The following is a 9705-nucleotide window of genomic DNA, read 5'->3' as shown; positions in this document are numbered from 1 at the left end:
TTTTTTTCCTAAAATAACCGATTAATTATATTGAAAATGTATATTTAGAATTGTTTACTATATTTAAGGTTAATCAAAATAAGTTAACAAAGACAATAATAAGTTGCTTAATTTAAAACTGAAATAATAATAATAAGAATAATATATAAACATTAAACTCTCTCCTTAATTATCGTTTTTATAGTCAAACATTATAATATATTTGAATTTCAAATTAGTGAAAAATAAAAGATTAGTGTAAAATAAAGGATTAATATTTTTAAAAACTTCTAAAATATATTATATTTGGAAAAATAAAAGATTGATCATAAAACAAAGTATATTTAGAATCTATGATTATATACTATTATATAATTTTATTTAATATTATATAAAAACATAAATTATTTCCTTAATTATAGTTTTTTAGTCAAAACTTTAAATATTGTAACAACCCCAAAAATGGGGCTAATTTTTTTTTCTAAAAACAAAAGGAGAGAAAACTTATTATTAGATATCGAGTGAAATGTAATTCGAATAATGGAAGCGATCGTACGTCAATTGGATTGGCCTGAATAGTTGAAATAATAACTAATGGTATCGGCTCGGCCGATGATTATGTAGAACCCGATAGAGATATGGATAAGCTTAATAATAATAATGCCGTAATTTAAAACATGGGCTCGACCCGGATTAAGCAAACGAAACTGAGACTTGTTTAACCCAAACAAATCCAAACCTGGATATTTCAAAAATCATACGAACCATTTAATATTATTTAAATCATACAGAGTATCCAAAATATTTAACCCGAACATCAACAGTGTCGTTTATTGTCGTCCGGTCACCGAATCATAGGAAATGAAAACCGATAAACGAGATTTGTGACACTCTAGATATAATCTAAATTACATAACCCTATATTATATACTAAAACTGGTTCCCTTATTATATATTTATAACTTATTATTTGAATTTTATAAATATAACAAAGATACGTATATCATAAAAGATATCATGAAATATTACAAAATTACCAAAACCAAATCTTAATCTCTGCACCCTATCAAAATTATCTACAGCTCCCTGGCTCCACTCACATTTGAGCAGTTATTCTCCCAATCAGAGTTTTTGCATGCCCCATAACCTAAGAAATCCTCTGCAATTAGAAATCTTCTTCATCTCTCCCATAATTCCTCATTTAAATCAATATCAACATCTCATATCCAAACACCTACAACTCTCTGATCTCTCTCGAAGAACCTGTCCATCAAGAACAAGAGGAATACCTGCCATAATCTTAGCCTCTCTCTGTATAATCTGAACCAACCAAGATATCAAGAAATCAGGCCAGAAGTCTTCTGCTGTTGCTCGTGGATTCAGTGCGAGAACCGGCCCTAAATCTTTGTCTCTCTATGCTCACGGATTATACCGGAACCCACATAACCAAACCTGTGGAATCCGTCCACCTGTTCGAGGTAACCACGGGCACTTGTTTACCATTATTTTCGTTTATTTCTAAGTATTTTAAGACCCATGTGTTCTAAAAATGATGAGGCTTATTCATGAAAAATCATTTATTGGTCACAAATTCATTCCAGACCCCTAATTCATTATCCACTATAAACTGATTTTTACAAGCCTCAAATCCTAACTGAAAACTCAGTTCCTAAACCGAATAAACGGGGTATAAACGGAACTTATTAATCTTGTTAAACTTACCGAAACCCATAAAGAATATAAACAGTTTTGAACCCAAAAGTCTGGGCAGAAACGGTGGTGAAACCATGACTGAATTGGAACCACCTTAGATGCCAAACTCACGAGTAAAACTATTCAAAAACGAACCCAAACCAAGACTGTATAAAATCTGGAATTTCTCCATACTTTTGAGAAGCTTATAACATCACGTGGAGCCCCTAAAATGTCAAAGCTAAACTTTCAAATGATAGTATAAACACTTTGATATTTAACTTAAAAACCGTCACTTTAAAAACCCGTAGAACCCAAAGAACCGACCCAAAAACACAACCCCATGTATGACATCTTTTTATGTCCAGGAATGATATTTATAATGGGGTTAGTGTAAGCAAAGAATCTGTCCAAAAACTGTTCAAGAGTTTCATATGCCGTTATAAAAACCGAACAAAAGGTGTTAACGGGCCAAACCGAACCCATAAGCGGCCATATTAACTTTTGGGTGTTTTAAAACGATTTTCAGAAGTTAAACATGTTTATTTAAGTCCTCAAATCTGGAAAAGACCAGCCCCAACCGATAATAATAAACTGTGTATTATAAACGGTTTAAACCGACACTTTTGTAACTCGCTTAACTAAGAAATAACCCCAACAACCTAATCGATACTTTAGCATATTTTTACAGCCCTAAACATAAAATTATGATGAGTTATAACCTGCGCTGGAACTATTTTACATGAATCATCGTTCGTAAAACCGAACTAAGACTCGAAAGAGCCAAAATCGGGCCCGTTAGCGAAAATGCAGCTATGGGCATCTTTTAAAACCCATGAGATATAAAAACAACCTTATTTCATTTATTATAAAGGGTCCTAACATGTTAGATGACCAAAAGTGAGTTTTTATTAAAAACATAACGGAAGGGCATTTTTGGAAACGAGTTATTCCTCGAAAACTGAAAATATAAAAGTATGAATATGAAACAACAACTTATGAGTTAAATTGCCTGAATATAAGTTTTAAAATATTTAAGAATAATTGGTTTTAGAAAAATGGCCCGTTAGCAAGCGTAAACTGATTGTTTCGTTTAAACTGACGACGGGCCGACTTTTAAAGACTAAAATGCTTTGAAAATATAATATTGATCTTTTTACAAAATTTATATTTAAAATACTTTATTTCAATATTATAAACCATTTTCAATTATCTACAACACCACTTTTTTTTTCAAGAATTGACATTCAAACGCGAGATACGGTAAAGCCGATATAAACCGAACAAGCATCTTGAAAATTTCAAAATGAGTTTTTAAATTTTAGAAGTACCTTTAAGACAATAAAATCATAATTTGAGTGTTCACTTATTTACCAAAAACTATCTAAGTCTTTAACTCAGTTTTTGCCAAAATAAACGTTAAACGAAGGTACGAGGACTAAAACCGTACAACCCAAAAATTTCTGAAATATCAGGATATGAATAAATTTATAACATATATATATATATTTCTGTAAAATAAGAAGTTTCGATTATATAAGTGTTCGTTTATAAAAACTATTCTTTCGAGACATATCATTAAAAGCCGACAACGCCGATGATAACCGGTATTGTTAACTTTTCAAAATCCCATGACCTGATGTTCAAAAAAAAATCATTATGCTACTGATATACTTAAGTTGTATAGCTTTGATGGTCATATGGTAACCCGAAATCCAACCGAAGGCCCGAACTTTCCGAAAATGGAAACTTTATCGAAACCCAACAACAAAATTGAGCTAAGTAAAACTCCTGGAAGTTGAATTATATACCTAAATACAAAAAAAAAAATCAAACTTATTAAGTTATTTAAGTACATACTTCCCATAAAAGGAAACTTTACTCATCGAGAACCAAATGCGTTGGAAAACACTTAGAATTAACTAGTACACAATACCAATAGTGAATTTTACATTGTTCTTCGATAACTTATTGTTGATTAATATATGTACTAGGAGTACTTGGTGATTTCTAGCATAGTGCAAGCTCATAGATTGTCTTTCATTTACACATATTGCATACGGACGGATGTGACTTTCCTACTGCCCTTTTTACTTAAACTTTTTGGGCTGGATACATGCTGGTTTTACTTATGGTGTGATGTTTATCAAGAGGTGTTTTACTAATAAATTTGTCCCAAATTTTACACAATCATTAGCCCAAGGGAATGGGCCGGAGGCTTGTATGGGTAGTACTATTTGGGAGACCCCCACGCACAGTGACCCTATGTTGGTTAAACCACACTGAGATCTGCGGATCGTTGCGGCATATAACCTACGTGTTTGATTATCGCTTTTAGCAGGGTGATAATCCGGGAAGGTTTAACTTCTAGTATGAGTTAGGGATACTTATGCTAGTTGCAGGTTTGATTGTGGACTTGATTGATGTGCACCATGTTTTATACTTACATACACGCAAACTTGCGCACTTTTATAAATGAACTGTTTTATGTGTATGTGACTAAACTCACGAACTCACCAACTTTTTAGTTGACACTTCTTAGCATGTATTCAGGTACTATGGGGATTAGCAATTTGGATTAGCTTTGTAATGAGAATGCTTAAGGATAGAGGCGTATGCCGAACATGAATTATGAAGATTAGATGCCAAGAAGATTAGTAGAACCAACCTCGGGATTGTAGCAGTGTCAGAGAAAAGAGAGTTGTGTAGTTACAACTTGTTATAAATACTTAGTGCAAACATTGTAACTTATTTTTATCAATAATATTTCGCTGCTTACACTTGGTACCAATTTGTCTTTGAAACTCCCAGCCCCCTATTGGCAGGGTGTGGCAAATATAGTACGTAATAATTTGAATTTGAATTTCTAATTATAGTCAAAATGTCTTTCACCAAAACTGGATCCACTCCTTTCGGTGACATATCGACCATATACAACGAAGCAATTTTCTTGCTACGAGCAACAACGAGACTCCCTTTGACTACTTTCCACTGCCCATTCCCGAACTTAACATCGTAACCCTGGTCATCCAACTGCCCAACTGAAATCAAACTTTTCTTCAAACTTGGAATAACCCTAACATCTTTCAAAGTCCAAGAAGTACCGGCTGAAGTTATCAAATCAACATCTCCTATACCCGTAACCTCTAGAATATCATCGTTCGCAAGTCGAACATTTCCAAAATCCCCAGACTTTAGATTCTTTATCGTTTCACTACAGTGAGTGGCATGAAACGATGCACCAGAATCCATCACCCAAGCATCAACGTTATCCTCAACACTAAGAACGTAAAACTCATCCTCTGGGCATTCTTCTGCAGTGTTGACTTCTGTAACGTTCACCTCTTTCTTACCATTCGGACACTGATTCTTAAAGTGTCCCTTCTCTTTACAACCCCAGCATTCAATATCATTACGAGTCCTAGACCGACTCCTCTTCTTACTCTCACCGCCTCATTGTTTTCCCCTACCTCTGCCTTCTGTGACTAATATATTACTTGATGATTCACCTGAATTTATGCGTCTTGAATCTTCTCCAAGAATCAAATCCCGAATCCCATCAAAAGTAATTTTTGTAGACGAACTACAAACTGCAGTCATTGTTTGTGACCAACTGTTGGGCAAAGAGGATAACAATAAAAGACCTTGAACTTCATCATCAAACTTAATGCCGACTGACACTAAGAGGGAGAGGTTCGAATTAAGATTATTGATATGCGTTGTAACTGACCCACCCTCTTTCATTCGAGTTGTCACTAGCTCTCTGATAAGATAGACCTTATTCGCTGCCGAAGGCTTCTCATACATGTTGGATAGTGCGTCCATCATACCACGGGCTGTGGTTTCTTTCATGACGTTAAACGCCACATCTTCCGATAACGACAAAGTAATACAAGCCCTAGCTTTCTTGTCTAACTTCTTCCAATCTGCTTTTGACAACTTTTCTGGTTTTTCATCCTCAAACACTACATCTAAGTCTTTCTGACAAAGTAGCGCTTCAATTGCATCTTCCACCAACCAAACTTCTGTCCATCAAACTTCTGTATCGAAACCTTTCCGTCTTCTGCCATGACAATGACTAAAACGAAAAACTGGATAAAACAGAGACAGACACAACAATTGCACGGGCCTGAACTTAACAACTGTTCTACTGAACTCTGTTAAATAATCAACCTATTTTAAACGCAGCGAAATACGAACTATAAATCAGAAACTGAAACGATAAAACCTGACAAACGCGGTTGGTACTGGTTCTTGGTTTTTTTAACGCTTCTTCTGACTCGACAACCGTTCTTCTAAAAAAATAGGATCTTGATTTTCCTAGCTTGTGCTTTGCTATAATAAGATCTTGACCCGACCCAGATTTATTTATGGGCCAAACTGCCCCAAGAATTGGGCCACACAAGTTCAACTAAATTGGGCTTACTGCCCTTGTATCCAGCCCACCAAATTAAAAGGAAAAACAATATGGGCTACTGCCCTTTGATTCCACGAGGCCCAAAAAAAATGAAAAAAAAAACACTTTTCTGGTCCAAATTCCTTTTAATCTGCACCACAATTCCAAGCGACGCCTTTCTCACCCAAAAGTAATAATTTCTCTACCGCAATCTTTAAATCAGCGACCAGTTATTCTGAACAAATTCCAACCGTCGCGGGGGTTACGGTCAAGACGAAATTAGTGTGGCGGCGGCGGTTTTCTGCCAACGGAACACTAAAACAAACGGCTGCTACCGACTTTAGATATCCGACCTGCTGGTGCGGCGTGACGGGATGGTTCAACGTGTCCTTCGTGTGATCCAAACCTAAGCTCTGATACCACTTGTTAGGATTAAACGCACACACGAACCGAACACGAACACGAAAGCAATAACGAACACGAGGATTTAACGTGGTTCGGTCTAAACTGACCTACGTCCATGGGTGACAACTAGGTATATTTTTATTGAGTGACAAAGATTACAATTACTTAACAATCATATATATAGAGAAACACTTAGGGTTTGTATCTTATTAAACAAGAAATCCAAACCGGGCCAGGCTTGCCCTTTAGACTTCAAATAATAAACCGGGCCTACACCGAAAGGCCTACGAAACCTAACACAAACCGTGTTTTAAATGCAGGAAGAGTGGACACTACTCTTGCGAATGTCAAAGCGCATGCAAGGGTTTCGACTGTGGCAGTGTGCGACAATTCGCTAGAGAATGCAACGTCTCAATATTTATGTATGTATTCAGATCATCTAGTAGATTTTAATAAGGGAATGCGATCTTTAAATGATCTGAATTCAAGCGTATGAACCATGGCTTCATTGAAATCAAACTCCCGGCTTTCAAGCAATAAAGTATGGAAATATTTATCTTACCGTGTTTCCTTTTGTGCATTTTGTGGCACGTGATTCTCAATTCTACTCGAACCAACTCCCTCTCCATTCCTTGTATCTACTTGTTGTGTACTCAAATCTTCAAAAGTAATTATTTAGATAACTCGTTTTGTAATCATCATGAGACTTTTCATTTGATAGTATAATCTATTTTCATTTTCTCCTAGTTTCTCTTCATGAATGTGGTTTTTAACATCTTCTTGGGTTTAATTGCGTGTTTGTTCAAACATTAGAGTGCTATGCCATGTATTTCGTATTTTAAAAACATATCCTTGTAAGATCAACTTAATTATCAGAACTTCAAATGTGTATCTATTCAATTGTGGGCATGTAAACCACACTTGGTACCCAAATAGTATCACTATTGGTTTTTTAAAACAACCACACCCAATCCCCTTATGAACAAGAAATCGTTCTCTCCTGTACGTTCTTGTCTCTATGCCGAATGAATTCTTGTTTTGTTTAAACGTTGTACTGACATTCCATATTTCCGCCAGTGTTCGTTCTGGCAACAAATAATTCTTCTACATATTCGTCTGGAGTCCTTTGTTCTTGAGTGCTCGTGTTAATTGCGTGTCTTGTTAATTGTGTTACTTCATCGGGTTCTTTGAATGTGCACAAACCAATTAAATGCCCTAATAATCAACCGGGATAACATCTTTTTTTTATTCATTCGCTCCTTCTTACACTCCTTTTGTATTCCTTCGATGCAATGTTGGCATGGAAACACGATTGATGAAGAATAAAAAACGATGGTTATTTCTCTTTATTTTATCCATGGTCCTCAGTGCACTCTGATACTACTATGTTGGCGGCAACGGATTTATTCTTTCACTCACTTTCGTATATAATCTCTCGAAAGAACAAGAAACAATCAAGATTGAAACTAGATTAACAACACAATTACTTGAATAATGTGGAAAATCGATTTAATGTATTTAATCGATAATATCTTGGTAAAGAACACCAATTACTTAAACTACATATATACACCCTATTTTGACTGTCAAACGAAGGTTGAAGATTTTGATGCCAATAACCGTCTCAAACGATTAATTTTTTTCACTTCCTTTTAACCATCAGCCTAAGTTAATGTTATTGCATAATACTTAAGAGTAATCATCCTAATAATAATTATAATTACAATAAAATCATAAAATTAAATTTACAATTTTACAAAAGGGCCTTTGGTGATGGAGAGAGATGGTGTTTTGACGATGGCGAGGTTGGTTTTAGGTGGTGGCTGGAGAAAATCATTGGTGATGTCGGAGAGAAGAATTCTGAGAGGGTCATCGGAATCTCTAACCAGTGACCATACCCACAACTGTAATGTTTCTAGGACTTGTTGAGTTTTGGATATGATAAGAAGAGGGATTAATAGATGTATTATGCAAGTTTTGCATAAAACTAGATATAACGATACATTTAAATTTTTTGAGTCACAATGTAATAACACATATATTTTAAATTAATTGAGATGCAAATTCACTTATTTGTCTAGAAAGTTTGATTTGAGTTGTTTATAGAAAATCAATTAATGCATCATGTATCAATCAAGTAACACTATGCCCATTTGATGCCCCTTCTTTCCGTCTGTGATTGATCACTCATGGTAGTTAACAACCAAAATGTGTTTATACCTATTACGATTGATATTTTTGGTTTCCTTAATGCCCAAAGCCGTGAAGCTATTTATTTGTGTCCAATGGGTCATGAATAGTAATGTTATGACTCCTGCATCTATGAATGTAAATTTTAAACGACTTTGCTTTGATATTCAAAAAGGGCTAGTGACGTAGCTAGTTGCTTGTTTGTCTTCTATCTGACGTACACAACATACAAAATAAACAATAACATAATATACAATTTTATTCCCGCAAAATAATTCTTCAAACAATCGTTACAAAGAAGTTAAAATGCTTTCTCCCATTTAGAGAGTCCAAACAGTAAACATTCTCACAATCCAAAACAAACAAATACACAAATGAGACGATACGACATGATACATAATAGTTTGTTCGTTTAAGCACATACGAAGTCCTTTGGAACTTGCTTGCTACAAACATTTAGAAGCAAACTGAGAGACAATGGAACATTCAGATTAATTCCAAGAATGTTAGCCTTAATAGCCGTACAAAGGCAAACCGCAGCCTCGAGGTCAACAAGGCCTTCGATAAGGCTACAACACGGTTTAACTGGTGGGTCTCCAACGACTAGATTAAGTAAGTTGCCAAGCACATTGGCGCACACACCTAGTTTAAGGGCGTCCCTAGGACAAGTTCCGGTGGATGGCGGATTTGGTATCGGGGTAGGGTGTAGACGGGTACCATTGGCTAGTGCAAAAAACAAAAGGTTGAGTGCAAGAAAGAGAGCTAGTGGGGTGTTGGTCTTTGAAGCCTTCTCTTCGTGATGTGGGAGTTTATCACAAAGTTGCAATGGTTAATTATTAATGGATGGAATAAGGTTAGGAGATTTGAGGAGTATTTATAGGAGAAATTAAAGAGGTAGGTAACTAGTATTCTATTGCTAATTGCTCACATGTGATGCACCTGAATATAAAATTACCTAAATTCTTTAAGAACTTCATTCTTTGTTTTTATTAAGCCAAAAAAATTATGTTCTTATTAAGCAATAAACTGAAAGTTTATTGAAG

At 35.2% G+C, this 9705-nt stretch overlaps 1 pseudogene; it reads right to left on the bottom strand.

The window, feature by feature from the left end:
- Window positions 1–8963: 8963 nt before the first annotated feature.
- LOC143598999 (putative lipid-binding protein AIR1 pseudogene) lies at window positions 8964–9491 on the bottom strand (annotated as a pseudogene).
- Window positions 9492–9705: the final 214 nt, after the last annotated feature.

Source organism: Bidens hawaiensis, unplaced genomic scaffold, assembly GCF_021521415.1.
Source record: "Bidens hawaiensis isolate Kalapana, Puna unplaced genomic scaffold, B.hawaiensis_p1.1 tig00051364_1, whole genome shotgun sequence".
NCBI lineage: Eukaryota > Viridiplantae > Streptophyta > Magnoliopsida > Asterales > Asteraceae > Bidens > Bidens hawaiensis.
Note: the sequence above shows the minus strand (reverse complement) of the source record. Positions and strands in the feature narration are given on the sequence as shown.